The 20,404-nt window shown below is 33.7% G+C and overlaps 2 protein-coding genes and 1 long non-coding RNA gene across 6 annotated transcripts in view; 1 reads left to right on the top strand and 2 right to left on the bottom strand.

The window, feature by feature from the left end:
- LOC136029491 (KIF-binding protein-like) overlaps positions 1-284 on the bottom strand; it is a 40,619-nt gene extending 40,335 nt beyond the window's left edge. The window contains exon 1 of the mRNA XM_065707926.1: positions 157-284. The gene's annotated coding sequence lies outside the window, so the exon portion shown is untranslated. The remainder of the gene's footprint in view (positions 1-156) is intronic.
- The window catches only part of LOC136029500 (enolase-phosphatase E1-like), a 539,221-nt gene that overhangs the window by 331,988 nt on the left and 186,829 nt on the right, over positions 1-20,404 (top strand). The window lies entirely within an intron of this gene.
- LOC136029490 (uncharacterized) lies at positions 4,568-16,027 on the bottom strand. The gene is made up of 2 exons (XR_010618058.1): positions 15,443-16,027; positions 4,568-7,412 (listed from the first exon to the last, which is right to left on the bottom strand). It is a non-coding gene; the product is annotated as an uncharacterized LOC136029490 (long non-coding RNA).

Genomic DNA, 20,404 nt, shown 5'->3' with positions numbered 1-20,404 from the left:
TCAATAGATATGTAAAAAGGATTGGATTATAATGCTGATTCCGAATACATAAGATTCGTTAATTTTTGGATTTCCGGTCAAAAGCTACGAGCTTTAGAAAATTTACCCGATTTTTGAAAAAAAAGGAAATTTCCCCTAAAAGTAAAATAATCTTACCGAAAATCCCACCATCATATTCAGTGTATTAGAGAGCCCTATTGTGTAGGTTTGAAGCTTCTATTTAGAAAATGTGGAATGTTCTATTTTTCGCCAGAAGAAAGATCACGGATGTGTGTTTATTATTTTTTTTTTCGCCAGGAGTGGTCACGTCAAACCAATGGTCCTAAAACATCGAGAAAGGGCTCATTAGAGCGGTAACTAAAACATTCTAGCACCTTTTAAATAACCAAAAACATTGGAGGGTAACTTACCCCCTCCGACCCTCCATTTTTCCCCAAAATCGTCTGATCAAAATTTTAAGATAGCCATTTTCTTCAACATGGTTGAAAGGTCCAATAACTATTCCTTTAGAGATAATATGAGTAGTGGGGGGAGGGCAATACTCTGGTTAGCACGCTTGAGGCTCTAAAGATTATAGCCTAAACCTCATTGCATACATCCTAAACCTCATTTGCATACTTACATGAGCACATATTCTGCTCATGCTACTTAAAAAACAGATGTAGAGAACTTGAAAAACGATTTGTAATGACATGATTTTCTTGTATGAAAGCGGCTTGAGAATGAGGTTATTAACAATATTGAAATTGATTTATAATGAATAAACGAAGTCAAGATATACTTCTTACGAAATCGTAATTTACTAGATTTATAAAGCCTTACCTTTTAATTTCTCCTTTTAAAAAAAATCAAATTTTTCATTGTACGAAATATACAAATATGCTATCCTTACTCCCTAGTTCAACAAACAGTGATAAACCAAGGTCTAATTACGCTTAGCGTTGAGCTGTAACTTCTTATCGAAACAACCCATCAGAAGAAAAATTTGATGTCTAATAGGGGGACAGTTAAATATGCTATGTAAAGAGAACGCTATAATTTTGCGATGTTATCTTTTTTTAAACATTTTCGATTAGCCTAGATCAAAAGAGAAAAGATTTTTTTTTTTTTTTTTTTTTTTTTTTATGAAGCTCGTAAAGAAAATAATAGTAATTGAAGTCAATATTAAAAGAAAAGTAGATAAGTATTAGTTAACAGTGAATTATGCTGAATTAAAGACCGTTGAATTGAAACAAACAAATATATAGGTTAACATTAAAACAAAAACACAAATTGTGGGGCTTCTAGTGCCCTTCCCTGGGGTAGACAGCAAATGCAGTGGGTTTCTAGTTACTGAATTGTAACATTATACAAGCTCTGAGTGTTTTAGATGTTGTAGAAGGGCACAGCTGACTCCAAAGTGCTTAAACTGGTTTAAATTGAACTCTGAGAAGTAACTGTAGATATATTTTCTAGCTCTAGGATACTGTTTAAGAAATGAAGGTACATTTTCTGAAAAACTGATACGTAAGCTCTTTAGAACATGCTAATAAAAATTAATAAAGTCGAAAATTTTTTAAGTGATGTTACGTCGGCACTATGCGGGGAAATGGTACAACCTTAAACGTTGTTAAGTGTTCCTAGTTTCTTAAGATATTATTTTTAACTATAGGACACCATTTGAGACGTGAACGTACATATTTTAGGCTCTAATGAAATTAATAAAGTTAAAAACTAAAATTAAAAAAAGAAATTAAAAAAGTAAAAATTAAAAAGAGAAATTAATAAATCTGTATTCTGTATTCTAATTAAACAGGTATTGTGTCTCAAAAGTCGATCTTTAAAAAATGGGACCAACAGTCAAACTTCAGTGTTAAGAGCAAGGTATTGTGGAGGGGGGAACCCAATCATATACGGAAAAATTTGTTTGTTTAAATTTTTATTGTTGCTCCTTACTTTCGACTGAAAAATTTAGTTTTTTATTTAATTTCGGATCGTTTTTTAAATAATATCAGTAAATCTGGCTCACCCGCCATGAAAAATTCCCTTCACTTACGGGAAACTCCTCCTTGCAAAGTTCCTTCCCTGTAAAATCCATCCCCCCCACCGTAAGAATTTTTTCCAGACAATTCCATCTTCGCTGAATTCTATCTTCCCCCCCTGTCCGTAAAATTTCTTGCAGAAACTTCAGCCTGAAAAATTCTACTAAATATACATTCCTAGATATACTTTCCTAAAAATCCGAACACGCAGAAAATTTCCCTTGGACCATTCCACGCGTAAAAGTGAAAAGGCAAATAAAAAGAATTTCGTAAAGGAATTTTGTAAAATCTCTTCAATATAAAATTCCCCCCCAGGGGAAAAATCACCCCCGTAAATTTCCCTTCGAAAGAAAAATTATCTCCATGGAAACCAATCCTAAGTACAATATCCCCCCTTCCCCCGAAAAATGTCGGCATACTTCCCAATATAAAATATTATACATAAAGAATGGGTAAATTTTATAACTTAGGACCTGAGGTCATGTTATCTCCAAAAGCATGATTTTTCTGACTTTCTGACTATGCAAAACAAAACTGCTACCTCAAAATTTCGATCGGACGATTTTAGGGAAAAAGGGGCTTGGGAGGGGGGCTAATTATCCTCAAATATTTTTAATCACTTAAAAAGGACACTAGAATTTTTAATTTCCTTTCAAATGTTTCCTCTTTCGATGTTCTAGGACAATTGGTTCGATACAATCACCTCTAGGGGAAAAAACAAAAGCCAAGAGCACATATGGCACTTGTAACGAGGTCGGAACCTAAAATTAGACTGGGTATTAGAGTTATCGATTTTTGCTGTACTTTGTTTACTGGGAATTATTACAAAGATAAACTCTCAAATGCAGTGCTCCTGTAGTCTCTTCTTGTTCAGTATTGCAACGTTTGTCCCACCAACTTTCATCCCGATCTCTCCACTCTAAACTTTCCAACATTTCCGGTTCCAACTCCAACTCCCCCAATGTCATCGGATCCAGTCGGGATTTAAAATAAGAGCTCTTAGAACGAGCTCATTCTAAATATCAAATTTCATTAAGATTCCGTAACATGTTTGTAAGTTAAAAATACCTCATTTTTTCTGATTTTTCCGAATTAACCGTCCTTCCACTCCCCCCAGATGGTAATATCAAGGAAGCGACTATTTCTAATTTAATCTGGTCCGGTCCCTGATACGTCTGCCAACTTTCAGTCATCGCTATATTGATCATCTATATAGTTTCGAATCTTCTTCATGTGAAAATTGGGATGGTCCGGGATTCAAACCTCAGACCTCTCGTATCCTAAACGAGAATCATACCCCTAGACCAGTAAGCCATACTCTAGAAAAAATATCATTTGTTTTATGGGCAGATACAATTCTTGTCAACTATCTCGTTCGCTCGCTCTAAGATAGTCTAATTGGGGAAGCGACCATTTCTAATTTAATCTGGTCTGGTCCCTGATAAGCCTGCCAACCTTCATCGTCCAAACTTATCTGGAAGTGCCGGAACTAGCAAAACCGGGAACGATAGACAGACAGACAGAAATTGCGATCGCTATAGTTCACTTGGTAAATACAAATTGCCAGAAAAAAAACACACCCTTGGTTTTTCTTCTGACAAAAAATACAACATTCCACATTTTTACGGATAGGAGCTTGAAACCTCTGTAGTAAGGTTCTCTGATATACTGAATTTGATGGTGCCAATTTTCGTTAAGATTCTTCGACTTTTAGGCGATGTTTCGCCTATTTTGGAAAATCTGACAAATTTTCTCAGGCTCGTAGCCTTTTATGGGTAACACTAAGCTTAATGAATCTTATGTATTTGGAATTTACACAAGAAGCCGAATCTTTCGATATTTTTATTGATTTCAAAACGCCGTTTTTTAATTTTCGGTTACGATTGAGCCGTTTCGCTCGTTACATGAACTGTTTTATCAACAAATCTATGTCACTTTTATTCAACTGGAGGTCCCATGGACTTCTTCCTGTCCGGTTCTAATATTGCTTAGGCACTTTGTTCAGACTTGAGTATAGTTATTAGTCTTTGAATTGCACTGGTACTTTCTTTTATTGAACAAATTTCAATTTCTGACCAAAATCAAATTTCTTAGTTTTAATCATTTAAATAATGTGAAAATTACGACTTGACACATTATTAAAATTTGCAAATAACAACTAATTTTGATAATATTTGAATTAAGTAGGCTATTATGCTTTTTACAAACTGAATCTTTTTTTCGTTTAACCTACTTCAATAACATGAATAGAAAACAACAGGCTCTGATGAGGGTTTTTACTCAACATCGCAGGTCATACCTAAATCAATGTTAAATACTCTAAATCTAGACTAAACGGGCCATATTGCTTGTTTTTCTGTTTTTTTTTATCATGTAACTATACTGTGTTTTTTCTTATGATGTAATAAAATTTAAAGACAACAACCAACTTTGATAAGATTTGCGCTCGTTTTTTATTTATTTTTTTTTTTTTTTTTTATTTATTTTTTTTTTTTACGGCCAGAATGTTTTTCCTTTAATCTACTGCAATAAAATGTATAGAACAGTTGACTTTGATAAGAGATTTTTATTCAGTATCACAGGTCATATCTAAATCAATATTACCAATTCACAAAAGAAATAATCACGACAGAAATAGCCACTTTCTCTAATTAATAAGATTAATAAACTACCCATTTCCAACATAACTTCAAATATATGTATATATTTATAAGGCGTTAGGCACAATGTATAAGCGAAAGACCAGACAATATTGATAAGTTCAAAATTAAACAAGAAACCAAATTCCCTGAGACGATCCCCTCAGTTATAATACAAAAAAAGCATCGGTTTAAAAATGAATTGCGAAGGAAATAGTGGGTTTAAAACACTCACTGGATATAAACCCAAACACCTTCAACCAATTAAATAGTATGTTCAAACCGGTATTAAATATACATATAAAACACATTAAAAACGCTCAAAACAATGTGAAAAATCAAATCAGAAGATGGCAGGGTTGTCTAATAGTTTAAATCACAGACAGATGGCCATTGGATATCTAACTATGACAACATTTCAAGTAATAAAAATGATAAGAAACAATAAATATAAAAGCATGCACACGGATTTTTCGGGGGGGGGGGAGGAATTCCAGAAAATACGACAGACATCAGCTAATTGAGTGGAAAATATTATAAACGAAAGTAAAACGAAAACGAAAGTTATCTACGTTAAAATATTATAAGCTATGGGACGAACTGTAAAATGATCCTCATTTCCAAGGAAGGGGAAATCATTTTGCCCCAGATATTTTTTAATAGCTGATAAACAACTTTCGTATTTAACCCCCTCCTCTTGCCTCCAGAAAATATATTCTGATGTCACTGCTTGTGAATACAATTATAACCAGCTGATTAAAACCGTGTCTTGTTGGGAAAGACAAAAATGGCTTAATTCCTCGAAGACTTGCTTTGTGAGCAGAAAATAAATTAAAAAAGTAAAAATGGATTTTATCTTTGCTTCCTACCCCGAACAATCTATCTTGTCCAAACAAGTTCAAGGCAATGCATAAATATTTTCTTATTTGTCTCTTAACACCATGATTTATTTCTTCTTTTTTTAATCAGTTAACAGCGCCTTTTTTTCAAAAAAGCAGAAAATTTTATGTGTATTTTTTCAACTATTGCAATTCTTAACAGTAAAAATTACCAAAATAAATTTTTACCATTTTTAATTATTCAGAAAAGCTTAAGACTTTTAGTTAAAATATTTTGGCTATCCATTCGCAATTTAAAAAGAAAATTATACACACAAATATATATATATATAAATTAGATTTTGAAGAACATGTTATTTTACAATTTCTAGAATTTATAAGACTAGAATTTACAACTGAAAATGGGAATGCAGAGAAAAATAAAAGGGGAAATTATATACACCATCTTCTGATAATGAAAAAATTAACTTGCCATTGTTAATAGAGATCACACAAAAACTACAAAACCCAAAAACACTGATTTATCACACAAAAATCACTACCCAAAACAAAGGCACAATGCCTAGAATTAAAAAGCCATTTTAGATAAATTTTACTACTATAATTAACGTGATAATGCACGAGACTTGTGTACAAGCGTAACCTATTTAGTATTTTCAAAAGTCTTTTTTGGTTACACACTGCATATTTGATTCTAAATTTCTCAATTTTTCACAATATAAAACATAAGTTAGAAAAGTAAAAGACAAGTTTTCAATCCACTTCTTTTTTGTTTTGTAGAGCTTTATCGTTAATCTCAGTCTTAGGTTTTGTCGGTGTTAGGTTTCCAAATAAGCTTGAAACAAAAACACAAAAATCCAGGCAAGTCTGAGAATACCCACTTCTAAATAGCAGAAATATCAATAAAACAGAGTGCTTATTAGGTAGAACTTTTTTGTGTACATATTGAACCAGCAGTAGAGAAGTGTCAAAATTATCTAAAAAATTATGAATAGAACTGCAAAAAATAATCTCAATATAAAATTATGTTTGTTTTTACAAATTTCGCAAGTAGTTAATATTAATAATTGATATATTTCGGATAACTTGTATTAATTTATATATTGCAAAATAGTAAGTTTAACCATGTTTTAACTCAATTACGGACATTCTTGATAGAAGCACTCTATTCATTTCATTTCAATACACGCTTTACATTGTTTATCAAGAACAGCAGGCAGTGGTGAGGTTATATTTCTACTTCGTGGGGAGAGGGTTCAATATATATTAACAGGCATGAACTCTCTAATCAACATGTAAAAAAAATTATGCAACTTCTATGAGAATTATTAAAACTCGAATTTGAGGAGGATCAAGACCCCAGCCCCACCACTGACTGCGTCTATCGATGGGTTGCCTACTTTTCGTCTCCTGGTGTACAACTTGGAGTGCTTTTTGTTCAGCTACGCGTGGCAACTCCGCTTCTTTGAGCAAGACATGGCATATTTCCACCACGCGTAGCGCACGCCACTCAATTTACAGGTTTTTGAAAGTAAGTAACTCTTCGATATTTCTTTAACGCATCATTTAAAAAATCAGAACCAAACAATGAAATTCGCAAATCAAACATTATCATAGTATTAAAATTCAATATAACAAGGCACAGGCCGATAATCATCATACATAAATAATAGGGTTATGTCCTATGTTCCAAATAGCAGGATTACTGATATGTGTATTACTTCTTTCAAAATTAAATAGGTCGAAATGACGATGGGAAGAAGCCCGATTTTTCTGGTTGCTGACCCCCTGAGGCTTCCGGGGATTGTGAGGCTTCTGATGGACTAGCAAATTTTGGCGGTTTTCAAAATTTCGATAACTGGGAAGGAAAGGAAAGCTTCCTGTAACTTCTTTGCGGTCGCAGCCAGCTGGGTCTGGAAAAAGAAAAAAATAATTAGGTTCGGCTCAAAATTTATCCTACATAAAAGTATATAAAAATCCTAGCAAGAGGCGTATAGACAAATTTCGTTTAGCGTGGGGTTGATATTTTACGAAGAGGATATAATTCAACAAAACGAAGCAGAAAGTATTTCTATTGGTTTCAGATGTATCCGTTCATCGTTCCAGAATTATAATAGTAGGACTTTTTCTAAGAAAACGATCTAAACTTGCTGAAAAATAGCAATTTTCCCTATCTTTGTAGGTTTTCAACGAATTTTAAATCTAAAAAATCGAATTTCGAAAGTAATTCGTAAATAGCAAGTAAATGTATATAAATAAATTTCAGCAATCGAGTGGCAGCAAAATTGTCGTCTTACGCTAAAACTTTAAAACTGCAAGATTGCGGAAAAATGACATATCAGAAACTTACACAGGAATTGTAAACCTTAAAGGCTTTTCATCATTATTAAGAGAACGGCACACCTAAGAACGATGTGGCCAGTGTTTCCTTTTGAAATTTTGAACGGAAGAGTAACCTGAACAATTAAGATTTCGTAAGTGTAAACACATAGGCCTGCTTCAAGCGTAAACAATTGATTATTTCTGGATGATAAACCATAAGAATCTCACAAGGTTTATCACCTACCTACCTACCTCTCTCTCTCTCTCTCTCTCTCTATATATATATATATATATATATATATATATATATATATATATATATATATATATGTCATTCCATCCTTAAAATATATATATATTCAGATCCAACCTGCCCCTCACTAGGATTTTTCAATCATCCGACTATACTTTGAAAAATAACTTTTTTGTATCTTCATTTTAAAAAAGCGATAAAACACATCCCGCTATTTCTTCAGGAATTGGCGCTATATATGCATATGTACAAAATATTACCCTAAAAACGGTGACGCACGATGGGAAGAGGCTTGGAGCTCACCCTCGTTCCTCGAAATCCTAGATTTTCCCGAATTTGTTGGTACTTCTTATTCAATTATTAAATAAATACTGTTTGATTTATTATATGTGAGTTGAGTTTTTCTTAAAAATACAACCTAACAATATATAAACAAACACTTGCACTAGTTACTTATGAATTTTAATGTTTGATTGTACAATTATTGTTTATTTCTGATCCTCCCTCTACACAAATTGGTATCTGCAGCCTTTCATTCAATAATTTTCAACTAAATTATGCGAAGGGTAAAATAATTGACGGATGCATATTTTTGCGAACTTGGAATGGGGAATATCATCGCAATATTGACAGTCTTCTTGCATGGCTTCTGTTTTTTCCTTGGGATATTTTCCCCTCTCATGGGGAAAAACAGAATTCGAAGAAGCAAGAATTTGGGTAACTTAACTTTTCCGATAATAGAGAGAACGCAGTTTTAGTATAATGAGTGAAAGTCTGTTAAAAAAGAGGGGGAGTCATAAAAGTTTAAATTTATATCTGACTCGAATCTGCTTTTAATCTTTAAACATTTATTGGAAGTGGCATAACTAGAAACTTTAACGCCCGCGGGGAGGGGCTCAGGCCCACCTCTAAAAATCTTACGCTTTCTGGGCATTTCTTATTCAAATTATCAAGAAAAAATATTGTTGCCCCCTCCCCCACCTCTAAAAATTCGTGCGTACAAACCTGAGTTGGAGTGCTCATTAATGGGTCGGCCACTTAACGCTACAAGAACTCTGTAGTAATTGTAGCAACAGGGAGAACATTTACCTCCCCTAGCCATGCCCCCTGTCCAAAATAAACGCATCTGTTCGCGCCAGGTAATAGATGTCCACACAAGAAAAAATAGCATGCTATTGCAACAGTGACTCAATTTTCTCCGTAGTAAAAACTATTGGTAAGTTAAATATGAATACAAAGATATAATTTTTGAATTAGCACTTGCATTATTTGTCTTGACAGGAACTTAATAGTTGGTAGTAAAGCTGCCCTAAAACTAACTCGGAAAACGAAGCTTAATGATACGAGTTGAAGTAAAATTAAATAAGAAATCTTCAAGGCAAATTGAGAGAATAAATTCAAAACGAAACTGAAATAAGTTTCCCAGCTTACATGTGAATTATTCGGACAATTTTGCTTATTAATTACTAGATAAAGATGACAGTAACTTTAATCAAAATTAACCTTGCAATGTTGTCACCAAAAATCAAACTTCTTTTTTTAAGTAAGAGTAAAAAAAAAGAGAAAAATAAACTTGTATATGTTTCGGTCCTCCAAATAATAACAACTTCCTAGCCATTTGTTTTGAGCAATTTAGAAGTTACAAGATTACATACAAAGACTACTAAAAGGGGTCCTCTGGCCCGTCCCTCTCCATGATTACACCCAAGGTTTTTGCGACTGTTTCCATATTTTCATATGCTTTATCCCACAACTCCACTTGACTTTTCTATTTGGGTTCCCCGGAATGTCACCCTCTCCCAAATCAATCGATGCGAACAAGCCTGGCTGTATGAGCAAGTAACGTTTTTCAAACTAAGATAAATGGAACAAGATATTCAAATTATTTGGCCGATTTCACCAATTTCTAAATCAAGAGGGATAAATCAAGGGGTTGCCTACTTTCCGCCACCTGATATACATCTCGGAACGCAACATGCGCCGCAAATTCCGCCACGCGCGGCAGTCCCAGAAACGCTTGGCACGCGTCACCAAGTATACGTGATTTCTGACAGTCGGCAATAATTCGGGATAAACATGCACTTTGAATTTAACTAAGAGCGAGTTTTTGATGCGGTTCTTTTTTTTCTTTTTACTCGGAATGCCTTTTGAATTTGAACTGCCGGCTTTTCTTCAGTTTTACCACTAAATTTTCAATGTATATTTTGTACATACAATCAACATAATTTGATACATAAATATTAACTAATTTAATTCATCTAAAATATCTAATATGCTTAAATATTAAACACAAATATTCATAAAAGTAAATCTTATGTACAGAATCAAGAATATTCGACATTACAAATAAAATGCAATAGGTCTTAAATTTCAACCCCGAAGAGGTGGCGTTATAAAAGGAGATCAGTTTACGAAAGGCCAAGGTGGTGGGCAAGGCTGTACCCAGGGGGTGGGTTGGGTTAGGAGGTTTGAGCCCCCCCCCCCAAAAAAAAAAAATTGTCCGAGTCGTAAAAAACGCAACAAAAATGAATATAAACAGGTATTTTATGCGTTTTTTAAGTTATTTTTTTTAGAAACCCTCCGAAGTTATTTTGTAACCCCCCTCCCCCCCAAAAAAATGTACACGGCCCTGTGGCGGGCATCCCCTCCAAACGCTACAAAAATTATAAAATCCTCTGCACAACGTAAAATTGCTAAAAATAGTTTTTGCAGCGTGTTTTCTCGAACAAATCCTCAGCTCCCCCCCCGCCTCAAAGAAAAAATAAGATGAAGTCTCCGTGTAGACACATGTCCATTTTGGTTTTCACGTTTGATGTAATGGTTTTTTTAATTAGTAAACAACTTCTGGGGAAAATCCGGAAAAATTCTAAATCAATTAAACCTCCTTTCTCCCATGCATAGATGCCCTTACAACCAGAAAATCCTTTCAGTATTTACGTGACAGTTTTCTTTCAGTGCTAGACCAACTGACAATATTACGTCAAGAAGTAATCGTCTGATCAAAATAAAACTTTTATAAAAATGACTTTTATTATTTGATTTTTCAGTTGAAAATCGTCTTTCAAAATTTAATTCATTAAAATGTTTAAATTGAACGGGATTTAAAGCCATTTCAGTTAAGGATTTGCATTATGAAAACACATTTTGTCAAAGATCCAGATTGCTAAAGGCTTCGTGTTCAAACATCACGAACCAAATTCCGTCTGAGGTTTTCAAAGTATATTTCTATGCAATCCAAAAATGATGATTTCATTATTTTAAATATAGTTTGATATTTAACAACAACGGTAAACCATGATAGCAGAACTACAAGAAACAAACAACAAAACAAATAACAAAACAAAATAACAAAATAAATAAAATAAATAACAAATAAACAAAATAAATAAACAAATAACAAAACAAAAAACAAATAACAGAAAAGCAAAAAACTACAAAAAACAAAGTCCTGGTATTGTCAAGGGGTTACTAGGCTATAACACATCGTGTATATCAGGATTGGCCACTACAGCTGATTTTGTGAGCCATTTTGGAAATGAGGCGTAAGGTCACAAACCGCATGTAAAAAATATATTGACGTTATTTAGAATGAAAAATTGAACCATAGGTCTTCATGTATAAATTCAGGGCATTTGATTGAGCCAAGTTCGTCATGAACGTCAACTAAATTTCCTTGGGTCCTTGTGTATCACCAAATACAGGTGTACAGAGTGCCAACCCTTAAGACAGAGGAATCAAAATTTTAACGGGGAGAGGGGGGACGACGCAGCAAATACGTTTTCAGTCAACCACAATTAAAAACTTCAGGGAGGGTCCTTTGAACCAGAATCGGGGGGAAATCCTTTTCCTCTGAATTTACTCTCATGTGCATGTATTCAGCAACAAGCATATTTGTTTATTCTTCTTAACAAAAAATAGATTCAAGATCACTTGACTTGACACCAGGCATAAACCCTATCCATTCATCACTTTTTGTGTTACCTTAACCAAACCCGACACAAATCGAAAAAAAAGGTTCTGTCAATAGGGATTTTTTTTTATAAGACCTCTTTTCATTGATGAAATTGCTCGAACATAAGAGTTCCTCCGTCATAAACTATTGGCTGATTATAGCACAAAGCCTTGCCCCATGTTAGGAGGGTCGATTTTGAAAAGGCAATTTCTTTAATTAGCTCTTAAAACACGCTGCTCGAGGTATAATTTCCTAACTTGGGATATCTGACCAGAACAAAAAAATAAGGTGTCATTTCGGAAAGATAGAATTTGCATTATCTGCACCGCTTTCCATCATAAATACGTTATCCAATAAATGAAAAGGAGCATAAAATACAAAAAAGACAACAAGTTTTTTTCAATACGGTATATAGGCCTAATAAAAGAAAAGTAATAAGCACTTTTACACAAAATTACTATAACAATTCTCATTTAATGCTTCAACTATGTGTACTTATACTGGCAGTATTTACACCCAGGAATGTCCTCCGGAAAATCACCCCCGCTCCCCCCCCCAAAAAAAAAAGAAAAATAAAACCTGTGCAGCTAATGTAGGCAAGTAAATCGTAAGAGACTAAAATTCCGCTTTAAAAGTATTATTCAAAACATATATAGATATAATTGAATGGAAAGAATTGAGACAATTAGAAAAGCTGGAATATGACAAAGCGGATGAACCCAAACACGAAGGGATAGAGGGCAAATTTTTCCGGCGATGAGCACCAAATGACCATACATATAATCCTTTTATTTTTTTAAATATACATCGAACCTAGCACACAAATTGTCAAAAAACCGAAATCCCCGATTACCAAAGGTAGGACCTCTGTAAAATCTGAAAATTTGGGGCAACAGTAAACTTTTGTATACAAATTATTGAAAAACTAAAAATAAACGGAAAAAACTGAAAAAATTGGGCTTAAAGTACATGTTTTAGGCTCCAGTATCCCCAGGAATATTTTCTGAAACCCTACTTTGGGTTAAACTACTAGGTAGAATTAAATTCTAAAAAAAAGTTTCCTCAAGTTAGCTTTACATTTGAAATCATTTAAGTTTATATATTTGAAATAATTATAAAAACCAATTCTTTTGGCGTATTGATTTACGCTAAAATTCTTCTTTTTTAGAGTTTTTGATAACTATTTGCCCGAGTCGTTCCTTACTTACAGTTCGTTATCACAAAATGTTTGAAAATCATAGTCTCAAAATATTAGGTCAATTTCAGCTGAGACTTTATATAAAATTATTATGTTACTAAGCTAGGCGATTCGAAACGGTACCATAAACAAATTGAACTGAACCGTTAGAATTGGCACTGAAAAAGTAAGTCTCAAAACTGCGTAATTTGTACTTGCTGTATCTCGACCTTCTAAAATAATGACAACTCTCTTTGCATGCTGATTCTTTTTATACGGTTCAAATAAGATAATATTCACTACACCGAGGAGCTAAACTGAAGTATTTTTTATAACTGATTCTATCCCACCTAAAAATCTTTTTTGCGAAGATTTTATTTTTACAGCAAAAATAATGACATACTAAACAATATTTATTTTAGATAATATATTTAATGATAATAATAATCAAATCCATTTTTTAAAATTAAAAATTGTCCCTCAGAGAAACGACAATTTTAAGGCCAGTAATAAAAACGGTATTTGTTAATCAAACGAAACAGCCAAGAATTACGCTTAGGTTAGATCTCGCAAAACCAGTTTCATAGCCAAATAGACAAATGACGGGTGACAGAATGCATGGGGCGTGTAATATTTGAGCTAATATTTGCACATTAAGGGGAGGGGGTTAGGTTAGGGGCGTTGTCCAAATACTTTATCCCCCCCCAAATGTGCAAATATATAGCTCAAATTATATCATTAAATAAATAAAACCCTACTTTGGGTTAAACTACTAGGTAGAATTAAATTCTAAAAAAAAGTTTCCTCAAGTTAGCTTTACATTTGAAATCATTTAAGTTTATATATTTGAAATAATTATAAAAACCAATTCTTTTGGCGTATTGATTTACGCTAAAATTCTTCTTTTTTAGAGTTTTTGATAACTATTTGCCCGAGTCGTTCCTTACTTACAGTTCGTTATCACAAAATGTTTGAAAATCATAGTCTCAAAATATTAGGTCAATTTCAGCTGAGACTTTATATAAAATTATTATGTTACTAAGCTAGGCGATTCGAAACGGTACCATAAACAAATTGAACTGAACCGTTAGAATTGGCACTGAAAAAGTAAGTCTCAAAACTGCGTAATTTGTACTTGCTGTATCTCGACCTTCTAAAATAATGACAACTCTCTTTGCATGCTGATTCTTTTTATACGGTTCAAATAAGATAATATTCACTACACCGAGGAGCTAAACTGAAGTATTTTTTATAACTGATTCTATCCCACCTAAAAATCTTTTTTGCGAAGATTTTATTTTTACAGCAAAAATAATGACATACTAAACAATATTTATTTTAGATAATATATTTAATGATAATAATAATCAAATCCATTTTTTAAAATTAAAAATTGTCCCTCAGAGAAACGACAATTTTAAGGCCAGTAATAAAAACGGTATTTGTTAATCAAACGAAACAGCCAAGAATTACGCTTAGGTTAGATCTCGCAAAACCAGTTTCATAGCCAAATAGACAAATGACGGGTGACAGAATGCATGGGGCGTGTAATATTTGAGCTAATATTTGCACATTAAGGGGAGGGGGTTAGGTTAGGGGCGTTGTCCAAATACTTTATCCCCCCCCAAATGTGCAAATATATAGCTCAAATTATATCATTAAATAAACTAAAGGTTATATTTTTTAGGATTAACCTAACTTAACTTCTTGAGTAAGTTTCGCTTATTTAACAAGTACCATAAAAACACTATTCCACCTAACTATTTACCAGCTTCTTCAAAGCAGATGTTACCGTGAATGTCCGAAACTGGCGGTCGATGTCCGAAATAATTTTTTTTCTTCTTCAAATTTAGTCAGCGTTGCCAGTCAACTTTTCCAGTTTAATGCAAGGTTTGATGATGACAGGTTAGGTTAGCTTAGGTTTGGTTAGCTTAACCCATTTCTGATATTTTTAACCAAATTTAACCTAAACTTAACCAACATAATCTAACCTAACTACAATTTTTACCATCATAGCCTGCATAAGACTGAAAAAGCTGACTCACAAAGATAATTCAATCCAAGCTGAGAAAAAAAAATGTCAGACATTCATCGGCGAATGCCGACATTAGAATTAATCATATTTATGGTTCCCCCCCGCAATTATTGCAGAAAGACCCACAATCTTTATCATTCTACAAATGAAAATAATGATTAAAAATGGTGAATAAGGAGAGAAAGTGTACAATATGGTTAATACCTTTAGTCAGATACAAATATTATTTACGGGAATATTTTTGCACAGGGGTCAACCAGTATTCACTTGGTTTGTATCATGGAGCACCATTACTTCAACCACTCGGGACACACTTCCGCCATACGGAATCTCTTCTTACCACACAATGATACAAACCATGCGTGGCGTGCCCCACAAGGTGTAAACTGTTTTCAATGTGGGTGACTCCTCGATCCCAGCCATATCAAATATTTACACTGACAAATTGAATTTCTCGGCTTAGGAACTAAGCACTACATGGGACATGGAATTTTGAACTTCTTAAAATAGGGATATTAAGACTCCGTCAAGATCTCAAATCGATGACAGAAATAAATTCTTAGAACTGGACAGCGTCCGAGGTCTCACCGGGATTGGCTCGTTCTTTGGATTCCGAACCGTAGGAGGTCTAGCCAGGTAATTCTAGGAGATTTTCCAAGATAATATCTGTATCGAGAACAAAGTCTCTACTTAAATATAAGGAGTCTTATGTGAGGACATCATTGCATCAGCCATGGATAAGTACTAAAAGTCTGTCTGAAGCAAAAAAAGGGAGGAACGTAGATTTTAATTTTCAGACATAAATCAATAAAAGAAAGCAAACAAGATCAAGTCAAAATTTATTTATATTCTCTTATGGCGGATTTTTTTTTTATTAGTGATGACATTCACCAATTTGTTCTGCTTATCAGGCGAGTTAAAGATAAGAGAATTAATAAATGTTTATATAGAACTAGCGTTTAGTGTTCTTTTTTAGAAAAGACATTAGCCAAAAATGTTTCGGATTTTTTTTTAAATATTGGAGCATTATAAAATCGAACAGTCAGATTTTCAACCACAAAATAACATGTATTCAAATGATGAATTTTAAAATAATAATCACCCAATAATCACTGAGTAAAAAAATAATCACTGACTAAATAAAAAAATAATCACTGAGTTTAAACAGTAAATATTAAGGCATTCAATTTTTCAAAAATCATGCTTTGTGATGCTTTTCACTCTTTGTATTTTAAGGATCGGTTTATGTTTAGAAGATTAGGAATAGATATGATTTTTGCACAGGCTGGTATAAAAAAGGAGCAAAAATAAATGTACACTGCGAAATCTCTGCTCATCCTTGCTAAGCCACAGTGAGCTCATAAAAAAATTTAGTGAAGATCCGAAATTTTCTTTATAAACTTTCTGACCTCCCTCGAAACCCATCCCAATATCTATTAAGGCTCAGACCTGTGTGAGCCTGATAAGAAGGCATTCTAAGCAATAAACAAATTAAAAGTAATTACAATTTAAAAGTAACATGTGCTTCAAATGATATGAAACGAAACCAGAGATTTAGCAATCCTGAAATCGTCATCAATCGATACAGCAGGAGGAATAACTAGATATTGTATATTCTACTGAAAACCTATTTTGCCTATATTTATTCCAAAAAATGCGAATGATTTCGGTATACAGCCCAATACCTAAAATATTTCCATGACAACCATTTAGATTTTGATCAAGGGAAGTTGGGTACGATCATTTAAAAACGTCTTTGGTGATCTTCCCCCCCCCAATATTTTTTCAGAAGGAAGATCTGTCATATCAGTTTTTGCTGACAAAAATCTCTATCAGTCACAAAAAAGCTCAATACGTCGGCTTTCACAAACCTCCTCAGAGTTGAATACAAAAATAACAATAAAACACTTAACATTCAATTGAAGCAGAGAATTCAGAAATTGCTCATGGACCGAATGGCCCCCGCAAGGCTAAGATTTTAGAAGCCTGGGTAGATTTATTAGGCTATAAAAATGCAGATTTTCTTCTAATATCGACTACCCGTTTTGAATCAACCGATGACATTCGACCCCGAAAATGGATAGCAGATTCTTTAATCTCCAGCAGCTGGACTACTGAAGACGTTTTACCAGAGGATGTAACCTGAATCTTAACAAAGAAACCGACATTAATTATTCGTCCAAAAGAATCGCTTTTATAATGGACCTCTATTACGGACTTTTTCTTCTTTGCCACAGTATTTTTTATTTATGGAATTCCAGAATTTTAATGGATAGTATTACGTCAATTAAGATAAATGGCCAAACACATGATTCTCTCGGGTACAGCTTACATGCATTGGACCTAAAAAAAGGTCGGGCTGACAATTAATGAAAGTTTTGGTGCTACTTTTGCTCCGGAATAAAATTTGGCAACAACTAGTCCCCACAGAAGCATCTCACTGTGGTACTTTCGGGAGTAAAAATGAACTAAAAGAAAGTCAAATTCCACGAGCCATCTTCTTGGGAAAATATCGTTTACATTGTAATGAAGCTCTTTCGTCAAGTGAGCAAAGGTAAAAAAAAAGAAAGAGAAAAAACTCCAGGGTTCGGTATGAAGAATCTATGTGTGCAGCGTGTGCAGTGTCTCAAGAGATTTCAACAGAGAAGATGAAAATTCACCAAAATATCTAATCTCAAGCCTCCACTGTAGGTTTAATTTGCACATGGTGTACTTATCTGTTATATAATAGACACTATAAAATTTCGATCGCGAATGATGCGAGCATGACACAAGAAACTGGTTAAGCAACTTTTTTATACCACACAATTAGCTTTGGTTTGGTTGCAAAATAAATTGTAGCTATATTTTATTTAAGTATTTAGTTTGTATTTTGGTTTGCTTTGGTTTATGCAAACAAATTTGGGCTATATATTTGCACATTAGGGGGAGTGGGGGTAAGGCATAGCATATATTAAATACAGAAATAGTTAGTTTACGTATTTAATATATGCTATTCTTTACCCCCCCCACCACCCCCTAATGCGCAGATATCTAGTCCAAATTTGTTTCTAAACTATTATATTTCAATCATACTTTGTTTCATTTAATTAGCATTAATCGAGCTTCACTTCCCGAGTGTCTATTATATAACCGATAAATACCGCACACTGTTGTAGCCGAACAAGATAGTCTTCTCCTTTCTCAAATGAATCATCTTGCTATTACTATATTATACTAGCTGTTGGGGTGGCGCTTCGTGCCACCCCAACACCTTGTTGGTGGGGGCGCTTCGCGCAACCCCCAAGGCCCCCCGCGCGCGTAAGTCGTTACGCGCCATATTAGTTACGCGCCATTGTAGTTGTGTCCCTATGTCCCACCTGTGAATATAGATATATATATATATATATATATATATATATATATATATATATATATATATATATATATATATATATATATATATATATATATATATATATATATATATATATATATGTTTTTAACTACGTAAAACTTGCGAATATACAACATTCTTTGCTGTCCCATTGTCTGTGCATATAAATAGATTGTCAGGTTTACCGACTCTTGAACATGCAACATATAATGGTCCATGGGAAAACAATCCGTATTCAGATCTATACCTCACGATTCTAATGATTGCCCTTGAGCTTTGTTGATGGTGATTGCTAATCGACCATTCCCTGAGTCGCCATCGTCATTTATATATCCCCCTGTGCACCCCGGCGTCCCCTTTGTAGTTATGTCCCTGTGTCCCGGTCGTCGTCATTTATACTCCCTGTGCCCCGGTGCTTTGTTGATTGCTAATCGAACATTCCTTTTGTCCCGGTCGCTTTCTCTTTGAGTGTCGTCATTTATTTAGATTGTCAGGTTTACCGACTCTTGAACACGCAACATATAATTGTCCATGGGAAAAACAATCCATATTCAGATCTATACCTCATGATTCTAATGATTGCCCTTGAGCTTTGTTGATGGTGATTGCTAATTGAAAATTCCCTGTGTCCCGGTCGTCATTTATATCCCCAGTATCCCGGTCGTCATTTGTGTCCCAGTGTTCCCCTTTTAGTTTTTTTTATTGGTTTTGACCTTTTTTTTAGGTTTTGTAGTTTTTTTCTTTTTTCTTTTTAGTTTTTTTGAAGTTTTTATCTTTTTAGTTTTTTATTTTTATTTATATTTTTTTAGTTTTCTTTTTCTCCTTTATTTTTCAGTTTTCTTCCTTTTTTTAGTTTTTTTTCTTTTTTAGTTCTTTTAGTTTTTACCTTTTTTAGTTTTTTTTTAGTTTTTTAGATGAAAATTTTTTTTAGTTTTTTCTTTTTAGTTTTTTATTGGTTTTTACCTTTTTTTTTAGCTTTTTTAGTTTTTTTTTCGTTTTTTCTTTTTACTTTTTTTTTAGTTTTTATCTTTTTTATTATTTTTTTATTTTTATTCTTAATTTTATTAGTTTTCTTTTTCTCTTCTATTTTTCAGTTTTTCCCTTTTTTTTAAGTTTTTTTTTAGTTTTTAGTTTTTTTAGTTTTTTAGTTTTTTTTTTTAGTTTTTAGTTTTTTACCTTTTTTAGCCTAACCAGGATTTAAACCTGGGACCTTCAATCTCCGTTCTGACACCCTCTCTCACCGAGTGACTACTCCAGCATGTTCATTTTGGTGTTTTAAATAGTATATTATTAACCAAATTAATGTGTTTTACAATATACTAAGCATCGTCAAAGCAAAAATGACGACAACTAATTTCATGACGTCAGCCGACACAGAAACATGACGTCACCTGATCCACAGATCCACAGACAGACAACTTATTTTTATATATATAGATAGACTAGCTGTTGGGGTGGCGCTTCGCGCCACCCCAACACCTATTTGGCGGGGCGCTTCGCGCCCCCCCGCGCGCGTAAGTCGTTACGCGCCATTGTAGTTGTGTCCCTGTGTCCCACCTGTGAATAGAGATAGATATAAATATATGTTTTTAACTACGTAAAACATGCGAATATACAACATTCTTCGCTGTCCCATTGTCTGTGCATATAAATAGATTGTCAGGTTTACTGACTCTTGAACATGCAACATATAATTGTCCATGGGAAAAACAATCCGTATTCAGATCTATATCTCATTATTCTAATGATGTGTCCCTGTGTCCCGGTCGTCATTTATATTCCCTGTGTCC

Source organism: Artemia franciscana, chromosome 7 (assembly GCF_032884065.1).
Source record: "Artemia franciscana chromosome 7, ASM3288406v1, whole genome shotgun sequence".
Classification (NCBI taxonomy): Eukaryota; Metazoa; Arthropoda; class Branchiopoda; order Anostraca; family Artemiidae; genus Artemia; species Artemia franciscana.
This window is presented reverse-complemented; position numbering and strand designations above follow the sequence as displayed.